The sequence below is a fragment of the Symphalangus syndactylus genome, chromosome 7 (genome assembly GCF_028878055.3).
Source record: "Symphalangus syndactylus isolate Jambi chromosome 7, NHGRI_mSymSyn1-v2.1_pri, whole genome shotgun sequence".
In the NCBI taxonomy this organism is placed as follows: Eukaryota; Metazoa; Chordata; class Mammalia; order Primates; family Hylobatidae; genus Symphalangus; species Symphalangus syndactylus.
Window position 1 is genome coordinate 124,741,976 of NC_072429.2, and position 27,514 is coordinate 124,769,489.

The window sequence follows — 27,514 nt, forward strand, 5'->3', positions numbered from 1 at the left end:
AGGGTCTTTGAAGTTAGAAAAATTATCTTCATTTTCATTAGTCTCTAACTGGAATTGATTATTTCCTTTAGTTTTTCACATAGTTAACAAATTCTACTAGTCTTAGCAGTATTTGTGATTTGTTAGCAATAGAAAGCACAGATATTTTCATAACACATTATAGTTGTTGCTTGCACCTCAGAATATTGACTATGCCCTTTACTATTTTATAACTACAGTGGTGATGAGGCCCACCACTTGATCTTTTTTTATAAGTTAATTAAGAAGCATGTGCATTATAAGGTCACATTTAAAATTTTAATAACTATATTTCAATATAATTAGTTTCCCTGTAATCCTGTGCATGTTGTATTATACATTAAAGCCATTATTCAGATAAGGTATCCATAAGTTTCACCAGACTGCCCAAAATGTTAATGACCCAAAATAGGCTACAAAGCCCTAACTGTCTTGATCATAGTCCTGTGTGATTCTGTGATGCCTGTGCACGTCTCTATCAAAGAACTTTCCCAATTTCTGTAATGCTCTATTACAATGTCTGTCTCACCAACTAGATCATGCACAGTCCAGGGAGGAGACTAAGTTCCATTTGTTTGAATACCCCCAACATCTAGCACTGTGCTCAGGGCTTGGCAGGTGATCAATAATGCTTGCTGAACAAGCTTCTAAGTTTGTGGATGAATGAGCCAGAGAGCTTTTCAGCAAGCATGCCTGAACTCATATTTATGAATGTGATTTTTTCCTTTTCCAAAATACTTCCCTTGGTGTGATCATATGTTTACTCCTGGTGTTGTTCCCTTGCTCAGAGTATTTCTGCAATCCCCTCAGGCTAATACCTTCTTGGCCAGGTTCTGAGAGCACTACTAAGTAATTCAATCCGTAAAATCAAAGTTAGACTATAATTGTGACCCACCTTGGTCATCCAAGGTGTTCAAGCCCAGCTCTGAATGACTTTTGACAATTTCAGATGGATAAATAAACATCAGAAAGCAAACTAATTTTTTGAGCAAATGATCTATTACAAACACAAATGTTATTTAGAAAGATGTTTTCCATGCCCTAAAAACAATTCCAAAAGAGGGACACCCAAAATGTTCTCAGTAGTAGCAACTTTATGAAAATAAGTTTGTAGTTTCTCAAAGGGATCATTTTAAATTGGCCAAAAATATGTATAAAATCTAATGTGTTAATTATAAAATGACTTAATTTCCTGACTATCTTGCAACAATCTTGGAGAAGTTTCAACAACCGCTTCATTACAATAGCTACGTCCTATGTTGTATTTAGGCCTGGTGGCCAAAACTTCCCCAAATACATTGTAGTTTTTTTCCTTGCAATTTCTCCTTCTTAAAATGGAAGTGTTCAGGGTCTAATACTTGGAATAAAACAATCTATTTAGTATGTTACTGTTGTGCATCACATTCAAACCCCTCAATATAGAATCAGAGATTTACATAATCATGAACTCTCCAAAGGGTGCATGTTGCGCAGCCTCATATTAAAGATTCTCTTCACTAATCAGTATTCTGTTATCACATACCAGACTGGATTAGATGCATCTATGGAGAATTGCAAAAATCTGGGATGATGCTCTTCCATTAACGCACCTTCTTTTACATTCCCCCAGTGTTCCAGGAATGAAAAACACAGACAAATCTTTCTTGTAATTCTGCTTTTCATTTTAGCTACAGAGGAAACAAACAACACAAACACCAACAAGAAATAAAGTCCTCATGAAGGTTAACAGTAAGAAGACCTTCCCTCATTCTTTTCTGACCCTTGGCAGATCAATTGTAAAGATCTGTCCATTGGAGATTATTAAAGATAAATAAATTTTATAAAAACTGTTCCTTGTGAACTCTCTAGGATTAAAGAAAACAACATTGATTTATTTGGTTTCCAATCCAATAAGCTGTGTGTTAATCATCTTTCACAGCAGATACATCAAAGGAGAAAAAATATATTATGAGGAAGAAAGTCTTTATAACAACTTGAGATGTCTCAAAATCTCATCTTATACATAATCTCCTGGGCTGCGTATGTATCACTTTAGATTTTCTTATTTATAAAATGAGTTGACAAGCTCTTGGGGACCACATGAATCTGGGTCTGTTAATTACCTAATATAATTATGGTAAGAAACATCTGTGCCTTTTCCCCTGCCCCACTCTGGTAGAAAGAGCTATTTACGCAGTAGGCATTACATATTATTACTTCAAAAATGTATAATGTTTAAGCATCCTTATTTAGGTTAAGTAAAAAATAAAATTCAAAGAATTTAGGTTTTCCCATTTTTTTAAATGCTCAATTCCATGACTCAAACAATTACATGTTTACTATGTGCTCTAGACAGTTCTAAACACAGAGGAAAACACTGGAAAATTATTTTGGTGTCTGCTTGTGTGTAGTTTGCGATACAGTGGGGGAGACTACTAAGGGCTATAATTGAGATGTAAAAAGTTCTATCTGGGCATGGAGGAAAGAGAAATGAGTCTGCTTTATTTTGCTAATTACATCTTTCTTTCCCGCTAGATCATTGCTTTCTGTCCTAGCTTGTCATATTTTATGGTACAGAAAGGAAACAAGGCAGCACCACCCAAATCATTCTCAAGCCTTTACTTTCTGGTCACCGTGTTCTCCTTCCTTGACCTATCAAGCTTGCAGATGCATTGTCTGCACTTACCATTTCTTCATCCCATGTTTGGTGGACTTTCCAATGCTCAGATCCCCTTTTAAAAAGGGATTTGCATTCTCATCTCCTGGGAGAGCCATTGACAGGTAGCTGTCAGTTCAGGGTTGCCTTGGTGGCAGAGAGCTGACTCAGCCAAGTTCACCTCCTTTCTAGTCTGTCCACTGTCAATGAATGAATGAAACAGCATGTATAGGCATGGTCATCTTGGCCCATCATGAAAGTACTTTGGAAGGCCACGCTAACTCCGGAGCTTCCCATGGTGTTTCCTGAGTTCATTGTTGGGCCTATATTGTAGCTTGGTTCCTCCTTCTGTCCACTCCCACTTCTCTGCTTCTTTCCTTCTCTTCAGAGCTCGATTCTTAATAAACATCCTGCATACCAAACATCATCTCCTTGTCTGTGTCTCAGGAAACCCAGCTGAGACACCCATAGCTCTTATGTATCTCTCATGAAGAACCTACATGATTAGCCTTCTAGGGAGGTCATTTGGAGCAATTTATTATTATTATTTTTTTGTGTGTGCTTGACTATTTGTTGTTCAAGAGAAGTGTCATTTAAAAAATCTGTTGAATCCTCAGGGTGCCTAGATCATCAGTATAAATACTTCAAAAATATTAGTTGAGTAAATATATGATAGAAAGTCTCTTGCTATTTGTATGTTTGGACAAGTCCAGAAAACCAATATTGTTATTGTCTCAGGGGGTTGCAAAAGAAAGAAGATTGGTCAAAATGGCTTTTTCTTATACTCTACTGTGTACGATCTGGTTATTTAGTTATTTCATCCAATGCATTATACTCTACTCTGTACTCTGTGTATACTCTGGTCTAACTCCAGATTGTACACAGTAGAGTAAAATGCATTGGATGAAATAACTAAAATACAGAAATACCTGGAGTCCACTGATCAAGAATTAGAGAGTTAGCTGCAAGCCAAAGAGGCAGTATTCCAGAGGAGTCTAGTAATGTATAAAAGGATCACAGAGAGCTCCTTGAGGTCATGGCAGCTAAGGTGGACTTTGTAGGAGTTAAATTTAGTACAGTGGAGACGGAGAGGGGAGGGTACTTCTGGTGAGCATTCCGTGACAGTCAGTACACAGGGTGCTAGGGGACCAGTCAGAACAGGCATTGCATTTGAAGATAATGGGACTAATTTAGTGAATTAACATTTCTTAGATGGGAAGTATGCCATAGTGAAGAACCATGCAGATGTTTGATAAAATCTTGGTAATTGTATTACCTGTTGTGTGATACATTACTCCAAAACCTGGTGGCTGTTTATTATCTCAGTTTCTGTGGGCCAGGAATCCAGGCCTGGTATGGCTGGGTCCTTTGCTTTAGGGCCTCGCACAGCCTGCAATTAAGGTATCAGCAGGAGCTGCAGTCATCTTAGGATTCAACAGGGCCAGGATCTGCATCCAAACTCACTCATGTGGTTGTGGGCAGGATTCAGTTTCTCATGGGCTTTTTATCTGAGGGTGGTCCTCCATCTCTTGCTGGCTGTTGGTTATAGGCTGCTCTTGGTTCCTTGCCATGTGGCCTCTCTATTATTACTTAGAAGACATGTAGAGAGAAAGAATACCAGCAAGATGAAAGACATAGTCTTTTGTAACTTAATCATGGAAGTGACATTTCATCATTTTTGCTGTATTTCCTCTGATAAAAGTAAGTCACCAGATTCAGTGTATAAAGTGGAGAGGATTACACAACGATGTGAATTCCAGGAGTGGTAATCATTGGGAACCATGTCAAAAGCTGTCTAGCACATACACTAATTCTACTGCAGCAACTTTCTTGAATAGAAAGGGCATCATCTTTAATCTCTGCCAATAATTTGTAGTTGTGACTTGCCCAAACCTGCCTAGCTCTTTCCTATCTGTGTGCCTTTGAGTATGCTGATTTGAATGTTCTTCTCTCTTTTTCACCTGGGCAATTCCTACACCTTCCTTATGTCCCAGTCATTTATCACTTCATGAAGGCTTCCCCTAATCTAACAGGTACTATTCATCTTTTTCTCCTCTATGCTGCCATTCCCCTTTGCACATACAGTCATCCCAGCAACTTGTTACATTTCATTGAATATATGTATCGACATACGTGTTCTTCCTGCTAGACTGTTACTTCTTAATTATAAAGATTAAGTTTTAAATATATGTTTTTATTCATGGGGCCTTGAATAGTGATTAGCTCAAAGGGAACTCTGTAAATGATGCTTATTTTTTGTGACTAGATCATAGAAGGTGGTTGAGAATTCCACGATATTTTAATTCTTTCGTTTTTTAAAAATTATTGAGTACCTGCTATTTGCCACTCACTGTGAGAGAGCCACTAATCTCAGAAAATTCCTACGAGGTAGGCATTGTTTCTCTTATTTTCAAGATTTGGAAATGGAGGTATAAAAGAGGTTAATTAACTTTCCTGAGTCCCTTTCTCTCCAGTCCTCTTGCAGCTAGTGAAATCATTAGACACAGTTCTGATCAATAGAATGCAATTGCAAATTTGCTGATGAGGATTCCAGGAAAAACTTTGCTTTCCTGATTAAATAGGCCACCTCTGCTGGAACATCCTATTTTATTTCAATTACCATTGTCTTTACCCTTATTTTCTTTTAGAACCTGAAGGTAATGTCTAGAGGTTCAGCAGGCATCTTACAACCATGAGGCTACAAGCTTAAGGATGAAAGTCAAGGACACTCAAGAGGGAGGAGCAATTAGACAGATGAGCCTGGGGTCTTGATGACATTTCAAACAGCTGCACCAGTCCTGGGTTGCCTTCCTGGACTATTAGTTATGTGAGGAAAATTAATCCCTATGAGTCCATTTTTTTTTTTTTATTAAACCAATTCCTAACTAAAATTTCTACCAAGCGGTAGATCTCAGATTCAAACCTCTGTTTCCTGACTCCAAATCCCACATTATTTAACTTTGCCATACTCCCTTTTTATATCACATAGTTCCTAACTCAAATTTATCTAATGTGGACGGAAAGAAAAAGACCAAGTGATACAAAATAGGCAATTCTATTCTAAGGTTAGGTGATAAGTTGTGTCCCCTGGGTGTATGAAGTTAGTGGTGGTGAAATGATCATGGAAATATTCATGAATGGGGCAGGCTGTGTGATAAATTTCAAGTAATAGGCAGAATTTGGATACTCAGAGAGGAGATGGCACAAAGTGGTGTCATCTAGAAAAGAGACTAGCATCATTGGTAAAGGGGAATCATGAGGACATTTTCTCTCTCACCCTCCTCCTTTTACCTTTACAATGGGTTCAATTGTAAAAATCATTGAACTTCTTTCCCTACTCTTTGCAAAGAGTTTGAAAAGCCATTGCATCATAATTGGTAAATGTCAAAGAGTAAAAACAGGAGGAAGAGGCAAGTCAAGTGTCCCACAGAACCAAAGGCACTGACGATTTAAGATAGGCAGTGGAGTCAACTTGAGATGAGTGGGTCACCAGCAGGTTCCTTTTTGCATTCTTACTGATTTCCACTGGGTAGAAGCATCACCATTCTTACACCAAGATGCCATGCTGCTGTCAAGAAGGCTCATGGTGGACCTAATAATCAGAAAAGGTTTTGACAAACACCGAGAATAAGTGTCTGCATGTTGGGCTACTTGGAGGCCTTTTAAAATAATTACCTTAAATTCATCCTGTGTCTGAAGAGATTTGGTGTCCAACAGAGTTTTGACTGGCTTCACTACTTTTCCTTCAACAAACATACATTTTTTCTGAGTGAGCAATTGAAGGAATAGGGAATCATCTTCAGCCCCTCCTCCATCACCTAAATCAATTTTTCCTGCACAGATAAGAGCTAGGTACAGTATCACTTTCTGTACATGATCTCATCTATAAGACCTACTAAGATCAAGTTCATTAAGATCTTTACTCAAAACTTTTCTGACTTTGTGTTTACATTTATGTGGAAATGTTTAGATCACAGCTGAACATTTATAAATGGGTTATTCACATTTCACAGAGTAAACAGCTCAGCTATAAATGGTCTCCTGAATGGTGTTTAGAACTAATTTTCCTGTAGTAAAACGTGCCTTGATATGTGTTATTTGGCTTTTTGCTAAATTTCTTTTATATAATTCCATGGGCTACATAAAAATAGCAGAGTAACAGCTTTATTTTTAGACTAAGCTGTATTGACTACTGAAATTAAAACAAGCTGGAAAACTAAGGGTATAGGCTTGCATTAGAAAATAACGGCATCCAGAAAAATACTCAGCCTGAAAACAGAGCCAGGTAGATAAGCGTAATTGAGTAACAAAGTCTTAAGACACTGAGGGGAAGAACAATCTTAAACGCACATGACATGCATATTCTGCATTCATTTCCAAGGCCAATCTTTATGAACTCAGGTCTGGCCTCTTTGTAGCCAAGAGGCATTTAAATTATTTTTCTTTTAATGGAAAAATGGAGAAAATGCAAAATTTTCTCGCATTCCATAGGTTTTCTCTTCACTCTATTGATTGTTTCCCTTGCTTTTCAAGCTTCCTAGCTTGTTGTGATCTCATTTGTCTACTTTTGCTTTTGTTGCTTGTGTTTTTGGTGTCATATTCTGCCTAAAATTATTGCCAAGACCAGTGTTAAGGGACATTTTCTCTATATTTTCTTTTAGAAGTTTTATAGTTGCAGGCCTTATTTTTAAGTCTTTAATCTATTTCAAGTTGATTTTTAAGATAACGGTGGAATTTCATATTTTATTTTGCATGTGGGTATCCAATTGTCCTAACGCCATTGAGACTGTCCCTTCCCCATTGTGTATTCTTGGCATCCTTGCAGAAGACTAGTTGACCATATATGCATGGATTTATTTCTGTGCTTTCTATTTCTTTGCCTGTATATTTGTTTCTGTGCCAGTACCATAGTGTCTTGATTATCTGTGCTTTGTAATATGTTTATAGCCAGGAAATGTCATGCTTCTAGCTTTGTTTTTCTTGCTAACGTTGCTTTGGCTATTCAGGATCCTTAGTAGGGCCATACAAATTTTAGGATTTTTTCCCTGTTTTTGTAAAAAATGCTGTTGAAATTTGGAGTGGGATTTCATTGAATCTGCAGATCATTTTGAGCCATGTAGACATTTTAACAATATTGATTTTTCCAATGCATGAACATGGGATGCCTTTCCATTTATTTTTTCTTTTAATTTCTTTCATCAATGTTTTACAGTTTCAGTGTAAAGTCTTTCATCTCTTTGGTTAAGTTTATTGCAAGATACTTTATTCTTTTTGGTGCTATTGTAAATGAGATTTTCTTGATTTCCTTTTCAGATAGTTTATTGTCAGTGTATAAAAGTTCTACTTATTTTTGCATATTGATTTTGCATCCTGTAATTAGTTTTTGCTGAATTTGTTAATTATTTATAATTATTTTTAATTGTTAATTATTTCTAATTTCTAATTGGTAATTATTTCTCACTTTTTTTTGCATGTGTGCATGTGAGTGTAAAGTCTTTAGACTTTTGTACATATAAAGTTATGCCATCTGGAAACAGAAATACTTTATTTCTTCTTTTTTAATTTGTATTCCTTCTATGTCTTTTTCATGCTTAATTGCTCTGGCTAGGATCTACAGTACTGTGTTAAAAAGAAGTGGTAAGAATGGACATCCTTTCTTTGTACTAGATCTTAGAGAGAAAATTTCAACTTCTACTTATAGAGTATGATGTCATCTGTGGGCATATAATATATGACCTTTATTATGCTAAGGCACAATACTTTTATACCTAATTTGTTGAGAGCTTTTATCATCAAATGGTGTCCAATTTTGTCAAATACTTTTTCTGCATCTATTGAGATGATCATATGCTGCTTTGTATTCCTAATTATGTTACTGTTGTGTATCACATTGATTGAATTATGTATGTTGAAATTTCCTTGCATCCCAGAGGTAAATCCAACTTGGTCATGATATATAACCCTTTGAATGTGTTGTTGAATTCAGTTTGCTAATATTTGTTGAGGATTTTTACATCTGTATTCATCAGGGATATTGGCCTAGAGTTTTATTCTCTTATAGTATCCTTTTCTCGCGTTGGTATCAGGGTGAAGCTGGTCTCGTAAAAGGAGTTCAGAAGTGTTCCTCTTTATATTTTTTGAAAGAGTTTAAGAAAGATTGATACTGATTCTTCTTTAAGTGTTCGGTGGAACTCACTTGTGAAGCCACCTGGTTCTGGGCTTTTCTTTACTGGGAGTTTTTTTTTTTTTTTTTTTTTTTTCTGATTCCATCTCCTTATTGGTTATTGGTCTGTGTAACCTTTCTATTTATTCTTGATCCAGTCTTGGTAGGTAGTATGTTTCTAGGAATTTACCCATTTCTTCTAAGTTGTCTAGGGCTACTGATTCTGGCTTTTCATGAGAATTAGGGCTACTGTCACATAGTGAGGTAAAGAAGAGTTCTCATCCTAGTATCTTATCTACTGATATAAGTTGTTGGAGAGAAACTGCCCTTTACATGAGTAGGATTGCCCAGGTCCTAGATTCATTAAGAATGAAGTATGAATGTCTCTTTATTGAGAAGCAAAAGGAGAGTATGAAAGAAGGTAGTATGATCAGGTAGAGAGGTGCTGAAGACAAAGTTAAGCCATTAGGCACTTTTGCTGGGGACTGGACTCCGTGAGAACATTTTAGATAAGGTAGATGTGACCATCAAGGTGTCCTTCTACCATGAGCAGATTATATTCCAAAAGTTTTTAAAAATTAATTAATTTGCTCATTCATTAAATACTCTCTGGGGCCTTGGACTAAATGCTAGACAAATAAAGATGACTAATTGGCAGTTTCTGTCCTTGAGGAGCTCATAAGTTTGAAAGAAAGACAAACTTGAAGTAGAAATCTTACGTTCTGTCATTTGATTATTATGACTTATTATAAATATGAACAAAGAGCTGTGGGAGCAATGGCGTAAGTAGCTAACATTTAACATGGTTTAAATGGGAGCTGGCATCCCAGCTTAGGCCATGAAGTAACTAATTAAACAAGTTCTCCTCATGCTATTCAGTGGCATGCTGGTGTGAAGAATCAGACACATTTCCTATCTTCAAGGAGCCCAAGGAAATTGTGGAGCAGGAGTGGGAAGAAGACATGCTAATAAATAGAGATACGTGAAGGTACTGGGGAAGTAGAGAAGGAGTGACTAATGCTGCCTGGGAAATGGAGACTTGAAGGGTAAATAAGATTTCTCCTTTGATTTGATTGAATCACATTGAATTCAATCATTGACAAAAGGTCCAAAACACCAAATGTTCGCTAACTCTGGGTCAATTTTACTGCTTTGTGGATTTGAAATTGTTTACTGAAATGATTATGAGGAGACTACAGAATCATAATCTATACAGATACAAATTCAGAATAAATCTGCATTGAATTAGCTATGTTATAGATGGGTGAGAAGGCTCATGACAATATTGGTAAGAAGAAAATCCTTACCAGAAAAAAAAAGAAGTGTTTATATTAACAGTTCAAAACAACAATATCTTTATTAATGTATATTTTTTTTCCAGTGCACATATTGCTGTTATTCTTGTTGCTTTTTGTCTATGACCTGACAGACCACATAATGATGTCTTTTCTATCTAATGCTTTTTATTATTTATCTATGCAACAAGAACAGAAAATTTAGTTTGAACCGTTTAGAGAAAATACTTTCCATAAGTGCATATTATTTTGGGTAATCAAATAGTTAATATTTGCTTATTCTCATTTATTCATTTACTCAAAATACATATTGAGGATCTACTATATTTCTATAACTGTGCTAGATACCAAAGGGATTACAAAAGAATTGCATTGCTCATATGTTGACTCATCCATTCACTAGGCTTATATGAGTCTACTAAGAAGGCATTATATTTCTAGAAGCCAATGTCAGGGGAATGAGGACGGGCTACAGATAAATGTATAGAGAAATATGGTCTTCATTGGAGGGTCTTAAAATCTACAGAAGAAAGACAAATCGTACATAAGAATTTAGATAAAATATAAACGACAAACTATTGCAGTGATTTCAATTACATGTTCAAAGACAAGATAGATGTGTATGGGCTGAAGAAATCAGGGAAGGCTGCTTAAGAGGAAATTAGCAATGGTCCTAGCAGGAGGACCATTTGGATTTGCCCTAGCAAATCCAAATATGGGTTCACATGTGGGCAGCATTCTGAATTAATTTCCTATTATTACAAAAGTGGAAAATTTTGAAATGTGAAGGAAATATTGGGTGAAGCTGGAATACAGGCCTATATTTAGGTTGTGTTTATGGTTTTAGATATTGTAAATCTAGATATTCTGAAAAACACTTATAATTATAACTCCTAGGTTCTGAATGTTTGTGTCTCCCCAAAATCCATATGTTGAAATTTAATAACTAAGGCGATGATATTACTAGATGGGACCTTTTGGAAATGATTGAGTGGGACCTATGGGCCCATATAAAAGAAACCACATAGAGCTAGCTACTTTCTTCCAACATGTGAGGACATAGCAAAAAAGTGCTCTCTATAAGCCAGAATGAAAGCCTTCATCAAACACTGAATCTGTTGGCGCCTCAATCTTGGACTTCCCAGCCTCCAGAACTGTGAGAAATAAATTTTTGTTGTTTACAAGCTACCCAGTCTAAGGTATTTTGTTATAGCAGCCCACACCAACTAAGACAATAATAAAACCATTAATATAAAAATCAGAATTAAGGAGCTAGATATTCTACCAAAGGCTTCATACACATTATATCATTTAAGTCTCTCACAGGAAGTATTTTAATCCCCATTTTATAGATGAAGTTATTAACTTGCCCAGGTTACCCACACAGTAAATGGTGGAGCAAAGATTCACATCCAGCTTTGAGTCTAAGCCCTGTAACAATAACCAAAGAGCAAGGATCCTACCTTCCAAAAGTGAGTTGTCATTCCATCAAAGCACTCTTGGTTTGCTTCTCTTAAAACCTCAGCATGGATGTGACTTGCTTTTCTTCAGTGTAAATTCACAAGGGCACAGGCATCAAAATGGGGAACATGGTAACAATGTTAACTATTAATAACATGTTTGAACAATCTTTTCTCATTTTGCTCTGACAATAATTGCATTAAGGTGGGTGGTATTAACTCCATTTACATGATAAGGTAATCATAATTGTGACTTCCTTAAAAATCACAAACCTGAGACTAGATCCTAGGTATTCAGCTCTCATATCTTTTAAACTTATGCTATCCCTGGCCTTCTTGTATTTATTTAAAAATGTACCAATGGTCCATTGCATAACAGTGAAAGATGCAAAAATTTCCACATGCTTCAAATCAACTCTTCCAAATCTCCTGATGTGATAATGAAGATCATTCTATTAAGACATACTTACTGTGGGGTAGAAGTACTGCGTTAGAGATGAGCACCTGGCATGATGGAGGAAAGGGAACAGGTATTTGTTAAACAAATGTAATGTATGATCCTTTTATTTCCCCAAATTCTGTATTGTAGGTAAATATTTTCATCTCTTGTATATAAGTAATGTGGAGGCAAGGATGCTGAGGATGTTGTTAAATGGCAAAAAGCTGGTTAGTATAGGAGCTGGGCTTCAAACTCAGGTCTTCCTGGCAGCAAAGTTCATGTTCTTTCTACAAAACCAACACACTAACCTGACACTATGATGACTGTGTTTATTAAACTTGAAATAATAACATTTATTTTACTAGGTACTTTACATGTATTAGCTAGTTTAATACTCATAACAATCCTAGGGGTTAGGTACCTGATCTACTGATAAGAAATCCAAGCTACACAGTGTTAACTAACTAGACAAAAGCATCATGGCCAGTAACTGCCAGGCTGACATTCATATTCATGCAGTTTGGGTGCAATGCCCAGGTTCTTTTTTTTTTCTTTTTTTTTGAGACAGAGTCTCACTCTGTCGCCCAGGTTGGAGTGCAGTGGCATGATCTCGGCTCACTGCAACCTCTGCCTCATGGGTTCAAGTGATTCTTCTGCCTCAGCCTCCCAAGTAGCTGGGACTACAGGCATGCACCATCACACCCGGCTAATTTTTTGTATTTTTAGTAGAGATGGGGTGTCACCATATTGAGCAGGCTGGTCTTAAACTCCCGACCTTGTGATCCAACCACCTCAGCCTCCCAAATTGCTGGGATTACAGGCGTGACCCACCACGTCTGGCCTGCCCATGCTCTTAACCACTACATCATCATATGTGGTTTAACCTGTAAGAATAAGCTTACTGTGGCATAAAATTTTCAAAAATATCCTGGAGAAATGCTAGGGACAGATATGGATAAAGGGTAGAGGCATAGAGATCAATCAATTTGTCTGCAACCTCCATGAAAAACTGCAAATCTCATGATTGAATGATTGGGAGGGCTCAGATTACAAAAAGCCATGCATCCCATGAAATGTGACCTTTCTGAGGAATTTCTGATAGGGGAAGAAAATGCATTCCTTTTGCATTTTTGAGAGTTATTTCTGGCATAGAAAGAGGTAAAATTGGATCTTTGCAATAGTTCAAGGTAGAATTTATTGGGATATTGTTCTTACAGCAGCTTAGCTTCCCTCTCCTCATGTTCTCTCTCTCTTTTTCAAGCCTACACCTTATGGAGCACATGCTAGTCAGAAGTCATTGTCATCCCATCTATTGGCCGAGGAAAGCGAAAACTGTTTTAGTCTAAAATCTTCAACACTGTTTTGACACTGTGTTATCACTGTAATACAGAGAGCTGACATCTCTATTGAGTTATCTGCTTTGACATCTCACTCACTCATTTTTGAGACATTTTAATTATCTCAAGGATTTTATTAGAATGCATGATCAGAATCATAAACTCTTCAATATCCAGAATGCCCATGTTATTCATGCTATTCTTGAAACTGTGAGTGACCTGAGGAGCTTATTTCTATGCTAAACATCACATCTGCCCATATTGTTCAATACCGGTTTTCTTAATTCTTTTTGTGGCCATTCTTCTTGTGGCCATTCTTCTTCTTGATTAATTTGAGTAATTTGTTAATTGTTGAAAATCAGCCCTCTTGGCTGCTGGCATCTCCTTCCTGATCATTAACCAACATATTGAAAAGCCATGTTTCCTTTTCGAGGTTAGAGAGAGAGCATTTATTTCTATCTCTTAGCCTTGCTCAAATCCATGACAGGACTTCAGGACTTTTTTGTTTGTTTGTTTTTTGCAAGAGTTTACAAGTTCAGAGTTGGTGAAGGACTTGATCAGAAATCTTCTAGATTAGGAAACTACAAACCACCTCAGAAAGGTGGGGTTTTAGACATAGCATCTGAGGCATGGGGCACTATGAATTCAGAGTGAAGTTTTTCAAGAGCATCAATAAGGTATAAGACTCAGAGATGACAATAAATAATAATATGAAACAACAAAATCAGTAATTGACACATACTGAGTAACTAATGTGAGCAGAGGCATTTTTATGGGCATTTTTATTATATTAGCTTATTTAACTCCTTATAAAGAAAATATCCTGAGGGTGGAGCCAAGATGGCCGAATAGGAACAGCTCCGGTCTCCAGCTCCCAGCCCCAGCGACACAGAAGACGGGTGATTTCTGCATTTCTGCTTGAGGTACCGGTTTCATCTCACTAGGCAGTGCCTAACAGTGGGTTCAGGACAGTCGGTGAAGCGCACTGTGCGCGAGCCGAAGCAGGGCGAGGCATTGCCTCACTCGGGAAGCGCAAGGGGTCAGGGAGTTCCCTTTCCTAGTCAAAGAAAGGGAAAACAGACGGCACCTGGAATATCGGGTCAGTCCCGTCCTAATACTGCGCTTTTCCAACGGGCCTGGAAAACGGCACACTAGGAGATTGTGTCCCGCACCTGGCTCGGAGGGTCCTATGCCCACAGAGTCTTGCTGATTGCTAGCACAGCAGTCTGAGATCATGCTGCAAGGCGGCAATGAGGCTGGGGGAGGGGCGCCCGCCATTGCCCAGGCTTGCTTAGGTAAACAAAGCAGCCAGGAAGCTCGAACTGGGTGGAGCCCACCACAGCTCAAGGAGGCCCGCCTGCCTCTGTAGGCTCCACCTCTGGGGGCAGGGCACAGACAACCAAAAACTCAGCGAGAACCTCCACAGCCTTAAATGTCCCTGTCTGACTGACAGCTTTGAAGAGAGTAGTGGTTCTCCCAGCACGCAGCTGGAGATCTGAGAACGGACAGACTGCCTCCTAAAGTGGGTCCCTCACCCCTGAGCAGCCTAACTGGGAGGCACCCCCCCAGTGGGACAGACTGACACCTCATTCAACCGGGTACTCCTCTGAGACAAAACTTTCAGAGGAACTATCAGACAGCTGAATTTGTGGTCTCACGAAAATCCGCTGTTCTGCAGCCACCGGTGCTGACACCCAGCCAAACAGGGTCTGGAGTGGACCTCTAGTAAACTCCAACAGACCTGCAGCTGAGGGTCTTGTCTGGTAGAAGGAAAATTAACAAACAGAAAGGACATCCACACCAAAAACCCATCTGTACATCACCATCATCGAAGACAAAAAGTAGACAAAACCACAAAGATGGGGAAAAAACAGACCAAAAAAACTGGAAACTCTAAAAAACAGAGCACCTCTCCTCCTCCAAAGGAACGCAGTTCCTCACCAGCAACGGAACAAAGCTGGATGGAGGATGACTTTGATGAGTTGAGAGAAGAAGGCTTCAGACGATCAAACTACTCTGAGCTACGAGAGGAAATTCAAAACAATAGCAAAGAAGTTAAAAACTTTGAAAAAAAATTAGAAGAATGGATAACTAGAATAACCAATGGAGAGAAGGGCTTAAAGGAGATGATGGAGCTGAAAGCCAAGTTTCGAGAACTACGCGAAGAATGCAGAAGCCTCAGTAGCAGATGCGATCAACTGGAAGAAAGGGTATCGCTGATAGAAGATGAAATGAATGAAATGAAGAGAGAAGGGAAGTTTAGAGAAAAAAGAATAAAAAGAAATGAACAAAGCCTCCAAGAAATTTGGGACTATGTGAAAAGACCAAACCTACATCTGATTGGTGTACCTGAAAATGATGGGGAGAATGGAACCAAGTTGGAAAACACTCTGCAAGATATTATCCAGGAGAACTTCCCCAATCTAGCAAGGCAGGCCAGCATTCAGATTCAGGAAATACAGAGAACGCCACAAAGATACTCCTCGAGAAGGGCAACTCCAAGACACATAATTGTCAGATTCACCAAAGTGGAAATGAAGGAAAAAATGTTAAGGGCAGCCAGAGAGAAAGGTCGGGTTACCCACAAAGGGAAGCCCATCAGACTAACAGCTGATCTCTCAGCAGAAACTCTACAAGCCAGAAGAGAGTGGGGGCCGATATTCAACATTCTTAAAGAAAAGAATTTTCAACCCAGAATTTCCTATCCCGCCAAACTAAGCTTCATAAGTGAAGGAGAAATAAAATACTTTACAGACAAGCAAACGCTGAGTGATTTTGTCACCACCAGGCCTGCCCTAAAAGAGCTCCTGAAGGAAGCACTAAACATGGAAAGGAACAACCGGTACCAGCCCCTGCAAAAACATGCCAAATTGTAAAGACCATCGAGGCTAGGAAGAAACTATAGCAACTAACGAGCAAAATAACCAACTAACATCATAATGACAGGATCAGATTCACACATAACAATATTCACGTTAAATGTAAATGGGCTAAATGCTCCAATCAAAAGACACAGACTGGCAAACTGGATAAGGAGTCAGGACCCATCAGTGTGCTGTATTCAGGAAACCCATCTCATGTGCAGAGACACACATAGACTCAAAATAAAGGGATGGAGGAAGATCTATCAAGCAACTGGAAAACAAAAAAAGGCAGGGGTTGCAATCCTAGTCTCTGATAAAATAGACTTTAAACCAACAAAGATCAAAAGAGACAAAGAAGGCCATTACATAATGGTAAAGGGATCAATTCAACAAGAAGAGCTAACTATCCTAAATATATATGCACCCAACACAGGAGCACCCAGATTCATAAAGCAAGTCCTCAGTGACCTACAAAGGGACTTAAACTCCCACACAATAATAATGGGAGATTTTAACACCCCACTGTCAGCATTAGACAGATCAACGAGACAGAAAGTTAACAAGGATATCCAGGAATTGAACTCAGCTCTACATAAAGTGGACCTAATAGACATCTACAGAACTCTCCACCCCAAGTCAACAGAATATACATTTTTTTCAGCACCACACCACACCTGTTCCAAAATTGACCACATAGTTGGAAGTAAAGCTCTTCTCAGCAAATGTAAAAGAACAGAGATTATAACAAACTGTCTCTCAGACCACAGTGCAATCAAACTAGAACTCAGGATTAAGAAACTCACTCAAAACCGCTCAACTACATGGAAACTGAACAACCTGCTCCTGAATGACTATTGGGTACATAATGAAATGAAGGCAGAAATAAAGATGTTCTTTGAAACCAACGAGAACGAAGACACAACATACCAGAATCTCTGGGACACGTTCAAAGCAGTGTGTAGAGGGAAATTTATAGCACTAAATGCCCACAAGAGAAAGCAGGAAAGATCCAAAATTGACACCCTAACATCACAATTAAAAGAACTAGAAAAGCAAGAGCAAACACATTCAAAAGCTAGCAGAAGGCTAGAAATAACTAAAATCAGAGCAGAACTGAAGGAAATAGAGACACAAAAAACCCTTCAAAAAATTAATGAATCTAGGAGCTGGTTTTTTGAAAAGATCAACAAAATTGATGGACTGCTAGCAAGACTAATAAAGAAGAAAAGAGAGAAGAATCAAATAGATGCAATAAAAAACGAAAAAGGGGATATCACCACCGATCCCACAGAAATACAATCTACCATCAGAGAATACTACAAACACCTCTATGCAAATAAACTAGAAAATCTGGAAGAAATGGATAAATTCCTCGACAAATACACCCTCCCAAGACTAAACCAGGAAGAAGTTGAATCTCTGAATAGACCAATAACAGGTTCTGAAATTGTGGCAATAATCAATAGCTTACCAACCAAAAAGAGTCCAGGACCTGATGGATTCACAGCTGAATTCTACCAGAGGTACAAGGAGGAACTGGTACCATTCCTTCTGAAACTATTCCAATTGATAGAAAAAGAGGGAATCCTCCCTAACACATTTTACGAAGCCAGCATCGTCCTGATACCAAAACCTGGCAGAGACATAACCAAAAAAGAGAATTTCAGACCAATATCCTTGATGAACATTGATGCAAAAATCCTCAATAAAATACTGGCAAACCGAATCCAGCAGCACATCAAAAAGCTTATCCACCATGATCAAGTGGGCTTCATCCCTGGGATGCAAGGCTGGTTCAACATACGCAAATAAATAAATGGAATCCAGCATATAAACAGAACCAAAGACAAAAACCACATGATTATCTCAATAGATGCAGAAAAGGCCTTTGACAAAATTCAACAACCCTTCATGCTAAAAACTCTCAATAAATTAGGTATTGATGGGACATATCTCAAAATAATAAGAGCTATCTACGACAAACCCACAGCCAATATTATACTGAATGAGCAAAAACTGGAAGCATTCCCTCTGAAAACTGGCACAAGACAGGGATGCCCTCTCTCACCGCTACTATTCAACATAGTGCTGGAAGTTCTGGCCAGAGCAATCAGGCAGGAGAAGGAAATAAAGGGTATTCAATTAGGAAAAGAGGAAGTCAAATTGTCCCTGTTTGCAGATGACATGATTGTATATCTAGAAAACCCCATTGTCTCAGCCCAAAATCTCCTTAAGCTGATTAGCAACTTCAGCAAAGTCTCAGGATACAAAATTAATGTACAAAAATCACAAGCATTCTTGTACACCAATAACAGACAAACAGAGAGCCAAATCATGAGTGAACTCCCATTCACAATTGCTTCAAAGAGAATAAAATACCTAGGAATCCAACTTACAAGGGATGTGAAGGACCTCTTCAAGGAGAACTACAAACCACTGCTCAATGAAATAAAAGAGGATACAAACAAATGGAAGAACATTCCATGCTCATGGGTTGGAAGAATCAATATCGTGAAAATGGCCATACTGCCCAAGCTAATTTATAGATTCAATGCCATCCCCATCAAGCTACCAATGACTTTCTTCACAGAATTGGAAAAAACTACTTTAAAGTTCATATGGAACCAAAAAAGAGCCCGCATCGCCAAGTCAATCCTAAGCCAAAAGAACAAAGCTGGAGGCATCATGCTACCTGACTTTAAACTATACTACAAGGCTACAGTAACCAAAACAGCATGGTACTGGTACCACAACAGAGACATAGATCAATGGAACAGAACAGAGCCCTCAGAAATGATGCCGCATAGCTACAACTATCTGATCTTTGACAAACCTGACAAAAACAAGAAATGGGGAAAGGATTCCCTATTTAATAAATGGTGCTGGGAAAACTGGCTAGCCATATGTAGAAAGCTGCAACTGGATCCCTTCCTTACACCTTATACAAAAATTAATTCAAGATGGATTAAAGACTTATATGTTAGACCTAAAACCATTAAAATCCTACAAGAAAACCTAGGCAATACCATTCGGGACATAGGCGTGGGCAAGGACTTCATGTCTAAAACACCAAAAGCAATGGCAACAAAAGCCAAAATCGACAAATGGGATCTCATTAAACTAAAGAGCTTCTGCACAGCAAAAGAAACTATCATCAGAGTGAACAGGCAACCTACACAATGGGAGAAAATTTTTGCAACCTACTCATCTGACAAAGGGCTAATATCCAGAATCTACAATGAACTCAAACAAATTTACAAAAAAAAAAACAAACAACCCCATCAAAAAGTGGGCAGAGGACATGAACAGACACTTCTCAAAAGAAGACATTTATGCAGCCAAAAAACACATGAAGAAATTCTCATCATCACTGGCCATCAGAGAAATGCAAATCAAAACCACAGTGAGATACCATCTCACACCAGTTAGAATGGCCATCATTAAAAAAGCAGGAAACAACAGGTGCTGGAGAGGATGTGGAGAAATAGGAACACTTTTACACTGTTGGTGGGACTGTAAACTAGTTCAACCATTGTGGAAGTCAGTGTGGCGATTCCTCAGGGATCTCGAACTAGATATACCATTTGACCCAGCCATCCCATTACTGGGTATATACCCAAAGGACTATAAATCATGCTGCTATAAAGACACATGCACACGTATGTTTATTGCAGCACTATTCACAATAGCAAAGAGTTGGAACCAACCCAAATGTCCAACAACGATAGACTGGATTAAGAAAATGTGGCACATATACACCATGGAATACTATGCAGCCATAAAAAATGATGAGTTCGTGTCCTTTGTAGGGACATGGATGAAACTGGAAAACATCATTCTCAGTAAACTATCGCAAGGACAAAAAACCAAACACCGCATGTTCTCACTCATAGGTGGGAATTGAACAATGAGAACTCATGGACACATGAAGGGGAACATCACGCTCCGGGGACTGTTGTGGGGTGGGGGGAGGGGGGAGGGACAGCATTAGGAGATACACCTAATGCTAAATGACGAATTAATGGGTGCAGGAAATCAACATGGCACATGGATACATATGTAACAAACCTGCACATTGTGCACATGTACCCTAAAACCCTAAAGTATAATTAAAAAAAAAAAAAAAAGAAAATATCCTTAACTCCAAATTTTTAAAATTAGAAAACTGAGGCTCAGAGAGTATGATATGTCTAAGCTCAATAGCTTAAAAGAGCTAGAATTTGAACACCGATCTTTAGTAGCAAAGTTTTTCTAATATTATGAGCATGAAAGAAATGCTGGCTGAGGAATGCACAGAGAGAAGAAATGTTCTTGAATAAATAGATTAATATTTGAATGACTAATAAGGTCTCAGGCATCTTCACTTAGGAGATGGTCTATGTCTTACAAATGGAAAGAGGGAGGGACGCTAGTTTTAGGCTTTTCTCTTGGTACTTTATGTGACTCTGAAAAATATCACTGAGGAAACTTAAGACATACTTACTCTTTTCATGTACTGACAATGTTTCGAATACGTAGGATGTGCTAGTTTTAGCGTCTTTTTACCCTGGTCATTGTCTTTGGGAATCTCAAATAGGATAGGTCAGCTGGGAGTTGCCAATATTTACTTCAGTGCAGTAAAGTATATTTTTCTATAATTCCAAAGATCATCTGGTTCCATCTGGTCTTGAGAATGGACATCAAAATACCATTCTTGTTGTGACGGTTCGAGGTAAGGTTTTTCATTTGCATTTTTATTATGTTCTCAAGCCTCACTTTATTAGAGTAGGCACGGTCATGTCTCAGGGCTTATGTACCACTATTTGGGACATGTGGGAGGAAGAGTGAATGGAAACAATGAACTTATGTTTGGCACCTGTTATGTTCTAGGCACAGTGCTATCTTCTTCACATATATTATTTCATTTAGTCATCCCATAAAAATCCTAGGAAGTGGATATAATTCTGATTTTTTTAAGTAAAAAAGACTGATATTTAGAGACTACTTGTCAGTGGTCACTCCATTCTTAAGACATAAAAAATAAGATTTGATCCCAGGTCTAGCTGACAAGTCTATTATTATATCACACTTAGCTTCTACAAAGGTTTTACTGGGTCAAGTAATTTTCTTTCTTTCCTTCTTTCTCTCTCTCTTTCTTTCTCCTACTCTCTCTTTGTCTCTCCCCATTTATTGCTGGTCTCCCTCCCTTTTCCCTTCTCTTGCCTCCCTCCCTCCCTCTCTCCGTTCTTTCCTTCCTTCCTTCCTTCCTTCCTTCCTTCCTTCCTTCCTTCCTTCCTTTCTTCCTTCCTTCCTTTCTTTTTCTCTCTGCTTTTTCTTTTTCTTATTTATTGAGTGAGATGATGAAGGACTGAGTACTTTTGACAGATGTTTTTTGGATCCTTTCACTTCATTATATTTTCAGGCACCCTTTTCAAATAAATGTATATTTAAATAGCAACTTGCACAAGTGCACAAGTGTCAGCTGATGACATCTCTCTGTTCAAATGACTTTCCCAAGGAAAATTAAATTTGATGAATGTTTTTCCCCATTGTTTTGGCTTGAGTTTTATGGTTTTACCTAGTCTTCAAAGGGGCCTTGTCTCAGGCACAGGGCTGGGGAGTTCAACTTTGGAGACATATTGCTTATTATTAAGACAGTGACTGCTACAGCTGTAGGGAACACTTAGAAACAATTTTATTTTTTTTTGAAAAGGGGTCAGACTCAGAGAGACAAAGTATTTTTTTTATTTTCAAAATGGAGTCATTAGTAATGCCTACTTAGTACTTGATTAGAAGTATTAAATAAATTAATATTTGTAAAGAATTTAGAATTGTGCCCAGCACATGAAAACACCATAGAGTGTTTAAAAAACAAATTTAATAGCTTGTTTAAGTTCACAGAATTGGAAAGGCACTATGGGTTTCTGAATAAACATACCTGGGTTCCAATTCCAGTTTGCTTGTATGATTTTGGGCAGGTCATTTAGACTTTTAGAAGTACAGTTTGCTCAATGTTGAAAACTTGATGATTTTGACTTCATAGTATTATTGTGAGGTTGAATCAGACAACGCAGACAATGTGGGTGGCCCCTGACAGGCCCAGCATATGGGAGCCATCATCAGAGCCAATGTCAGTCTCACGAAACCTGTGCTCTGGCCAAGTCAACACTCCCTATAAATCTTGAAACATTTAAATGATTGCAAGAATAAAGATTTTATATCTGTAACATCTTTCTTAGCAGGGTTTGGGGGTGGAATGTTGCATATATATTAGGCTAACTCAAGAAAACCTATATAACTTGAAAAAGAAATACATCCCGGATACTTTTCTTCCTGTTAGCATCATCATCAGTTAGCACGTTGTCATTGTCTCAGCTTCATTAGTATTCTCCAAATATCATACAGGCGGGTAAGCCGAGTTCTATGCTTGCATTGGGAAGAAGATATTCTAAGCACAGTATTTCATTATCTTATCCTATTTTCTTTCTTTTTTCCTTTTCTTTTTTTTCTTTTTTGCTTTATCCTGCTATGCCAGGAGTTTTCAAACAATCTGAACTCCGATTCTAACTCAGCCATAACTAGCTGAATGACCTTGGGCTAGACATCTCCAATTTGCTTTGGCATTCAATGGCCTCTACTCCCCTGGATTACATCTTTTAAAAAATAATTTCTGTTATTTACTAGTTAACTCTTTATTTTAGAATAGTTTCGGATTTATAGGAAGATTGTGAAGATTGTACAAGAAGTGCCCACATACTCCTTACTCAGTTTTCCCAATTATTAACATCTTACATTAATATGGTACATTTGTTACTGTTAACAAACCGGTACTGATACCTTTTCATTCACTGAAGTCCACATGTTCACATTTTCTTAGTTTTTTATCCTATACCCTTCTTCTGTTCCAGGATCCCATTTATAGAATTCCATATTACACTTAGTTTTCCTGTCTTATTAGGCAGCACTTGGCCCTGACAGTTTGTCAGACTTTGCTTGTTTTTAATAACCTTGCTGGTTTTGAGGAGTGCTGGTCAGATATTTTGCAGCACGCCTCACAGTGGATTTGTTGGATGTTTTTCTCATGATTAGACTAGGGTTATGGGCCTTTGTGCAGAAGATCACAGAGGGAAAGTGCCATTCTCATCACATTAGTACGTGTAGTGCATACCACAGTATGTGCTATAAACGTGACTTACCACTCTTGAGGTGAACCTTGATTATCTGGCTGAGGTATGGCTTGTCAAGTTTCTCCACTGTAAAATGACTCTATTTTCCTGCTTTCTATACTGTGCGTTTTGGAAGGAATTTACCATGTTGCAGCCCACACTTAAGTTGTGAAGAAGTGTGTGCCACTGTCTTGAAGGTAGATTATCTACATTAATTATTTGGAATTCTTTGGCATTGTAGATTCTCCCTCCCTCCCTCCCTCCCTCCCTCCCTTCCTTCCTTCCTTCTTTCCTTCTTTCTTCCCTCCCTCCCTCCTTCTCTCCCTCCCTTCCCTTCCTTCTTCCTTTCTTTGCTGCTCATAGATATGTATTTTATAATTGAGTTATAATTTTACTAGAGTTTTTGCTGTGCTGCTTAAATTATTCTAAGGTTGGCCATTGGAAGCTTATTCATTTGGCTTCTGTGTTGCTTTGACATTGTTGCTACTGTGGTGTTGCCCCTGGGTCTTATTTTTTTCTAGGCAATGACTCAGCTGATACAGCTGAGGAATATTTATGTTTACTAATCAGCGTATATGCTCATATCTTTAAGTATTTTCATATGTAAAGATTGGTATCTATATTAAGCTAAACATGAGTGCATATGGATGTATCCACCTCTAATCCATGATCACGTGGATTAGTCTAGACTTTTCTCCACGCTTATCTGTAACCTTTCATTCCAACAGTGAGAAACATGGTTCCTACAGTTTACCACCCATTTCCTCAATTGTTCCATTCCAATACATATTATAATGGTATCAGAATTTTTAACCCATAAGCCTATGGGAAAAATTTTTATCAGCCATGATGTAGTGCTAACATATAGTTTCTTTTGGCTGTAGTCTTAGATTTATACCTAAGTATTTTGTGTGTGTGCTATTGTAAATAATATTTTAAAAAGTTTGAAAATGTTTTATTTTTATAGATTTAGAGGGTACAAGTGCAGTTTTGTTACATGGATGTATTGCGTAGTAGTGAAGTCCAGACTTTTTGTGGGCCCATTACCCAAATAGTGTATATTGTATCCAGTAGGTAATTTTTCATCCCTTACAACCATCCCACCTTTTGAAGTCCCCAGTGTCTATTATTTCCTTCTGGATGTCCATGTGAACTCAATGTTTAGCTCCTACTTGTAAGTGAGAACATGCGGTATTTGACTTTCTGTTTCTGAGTTACTTCACTTAGGATAATGGCATCTAGTTCCATCCATGTTGCCTCCATGTTGCCACAAAGGACACAATTTCATTCTTTTTTATGTCTAAGTAGTATTTCATGGCATATATATATATAAAATATTTAAAAATAAGCCTAGGTGGATGAAGATAGTAGAACAAAGAAGAAATTAAGGTAAAGAAGATAAGATGAAGCCAGAGGAGAGGTTATTGCATAGTGTAGTGATGAAATTCTTGATTTTTTTTTTTTTACCTTTTAGGGTTTCTGGTACGTTAAATAACATTTAGCAGTTTTCAAAGTGTAAAATTATATATATATATATATATATATGATCTATTGATGGACACTTAGGTTGATTCCATGACATTGCTATTGTGAATAGTGCTGTGATAAACATACTAGTGTAGGTGTCTTTTTTATATAATTATTTGTTCTTCTCTGGGTAGATAACAAAGTAGCGAGATTGCTGGATCAAGTGATAGTTCTGTTTTTAGCTCTTTGAGAAATCTCCACACTGTTTTCCACAGAGGTTGTACTAATTTATATTCCCACCAATGGCGTATGAGGGTTCCTCTTTCTCCACATCCTTGCCAGCATCTGTTATTGCATGTCTTTTTGATATAAGCCATTTTAACTGAGGTGAGATAATATTACATTGTGGTTTTAATTTTTATTTCTCTAATGACTAATGGTGTTGAACATATTTTCATGTGTTTGTTAGACACTTGTATGTATGCTTTGAAAAATGTCTGATTCAGGTCCTTTGCTCCCTTTTTGATAGAGTCATTTGTTTTTTCTTGCTGAGTTGTTTTAGTTTCTTGTAGATTCTAGATATTAGTCCATTGTTGAATACACAGTTTGCAAGCACTTTTTCCCATTCTGTGTTTTTTTTTTTTCAGTTTACTCTGTTGATTGATTATTTCTTTTGCGGTGCAGAAGCTTTTTAGTTTAATTAAATCCCATTTTTCTGTTTCTGTTTTATTGAATTTGCTTTAGAGGTCTTAGTCATAAATTCTTTGTCTAGATCAATGTCCAGAAAAGTTTTTTCTAGGTTTTCTTCTATGATTATTATAATTTCAGGTCTCAGACTGACATATTTAATTCATCTTGAGTTAATTTTTATGTATGGTAAGTGATATGGGTCTAGTTTCATTCTTCTGTGTATGGCTATCTAATTTTCCCAACACCAATTATTGAATATGCTGTCCTTTCTCCTCTGTATAACTTTGTCAGCTTTGTCAAAGATTAGTTAGTTGTACTTATGTGGCTGTATATCTGGGTTCTCTATTCTGTTCCATTGGTATATAGGTCTATTTTTATACCAGTAACATGCTATTTTGGCTTCTAGATCCTTGTAGTATAATTTGAAGTTGGGTTAAAACTCTGCCTCCCTCTTTGCTCTTTTTGCTTAAGATTGTTTTGGCTATTTGGGCTCTTTCTTGGTCTCATGTAGATTGCAGAATTATTTTTTCTAATTCTGTGAAAAATGATGCTGGCAATTTGATGGGAACTACATTGAGTCTGTAGAGTGCTTTGGCCACTGTGGTCATTTTAATAATATTGATTGAGCATGGAATATTTTTCCACTTGTTTGTGTTATCTATTATTTCTTTTTTACATGGAATTTTTATTGCTGGTATACAGGAAAGCAATTGACTTTTGTATATTAACCCAATATTCTGTAATCTTGCTATAATAAGTTATTAGTTCCAGGAGGTTCTTTGTTTTTTGTTTTAGGTCAGATCTATATAGACAACCATGTCATCTGTGAATAAAGACAGTTTGATGTTTTCCTTTCTAATCCGAATATCATTTACTTCCTTTTCTCATTTTATTGTACAATATTTGGTACAATATCTAATAGAAGTGATGAGAACATTATCTTTGCCTTGTCTTGATCTTATGGGGGAAGAATCCAGTTTCTCACCATTAAGGACAATAAAAATTACCTATTTTTTTGTAGATGCTCTTTATCAACTTGAGGAAGTTGCCTTCTATTACTAGTTTGCTGAGAATTTTTTGTCATAAATGTGTGTCATATTTTGTTAAAGGCTATTTCATCATTTATTGATATGATCACATAATTTTTTTCTTCTTTAACGTGTTGATGTGATAGATTACACTGATTTTTGAATGTTGAATCAGAATTGCCTACCTGGAATAAATCTCATTTGGCCATGATGTATAATTTCTATATACTTTTTTTATTCTACTAGCCAACTATATTTTTCAGTTTTTTATTTTATTGCTCACCAATATGAACTCTGATCTGGTCAAGCAACCCTGTTTTCTATTACATATTCCATTTTGTTTAAATCCTACCCCTTTCTATAGATCTGCTTTCCCTTGTCCGATCTCTTCCATCCATCCCTTCCTTATCTATTCTTCAATCTTTCTCTCTTTGGATTCCTTTAAAGGTTTGTATCTTTATGCAGCACTTGAATTTGCACTGCTTTGTAGATTTTCTGTAAATAACACTCTGTGTTTTTATGTTTGTAAAATATCTCAGTTTATTACAGATAAGATTTAAGACATGTTTCTTGAATACATTAAACTCAATGAGATAACACAAAATTAAAGATAAGCCTAAGTGGATGAAGATAGTAGAACAAAGAAGAAATTAAGGTAAAGAAGATAAGGTGAAGCCAGAGGAGAGGTTACTGCATAGTGTAGTGATAAAATTCTTGATTTTTTTACCTTTTAGAGTTTCTGGTACCTTAGATAACATTTGGCAGTTTTCAAAGTACCCTGACACACTTTATTTTGTTACTTAAAAAGAATAACTATGGTGTCAGTGTTTTATGATAATAATATTATTATTGTAAAAATTATTTAAATATTTAATAATAATTATTTTGGCCAGAGTAGAAAGCCTGGATTTAAGTACTGAAGGTAGTGAATAATAAAACAAAGAAAGGAATCCCAATAAGTAAGAGTCTAAGG

At 37.3% G+C, this 27,514-nt stretch overlaps 1 long non-coding RNA gene across 1 annotated transcript in view; it reads left to right on the top strand.

Moving 5' to 3' along the window:
- LOC129486806 (uncharacterized) overlaps positions 1–27,514 on the top strand; it is a 381,019-nt gene that overhangs the window by 289,175 nt on the left and 64,330 nt on the right. The window lies entirely within an intron of this gene.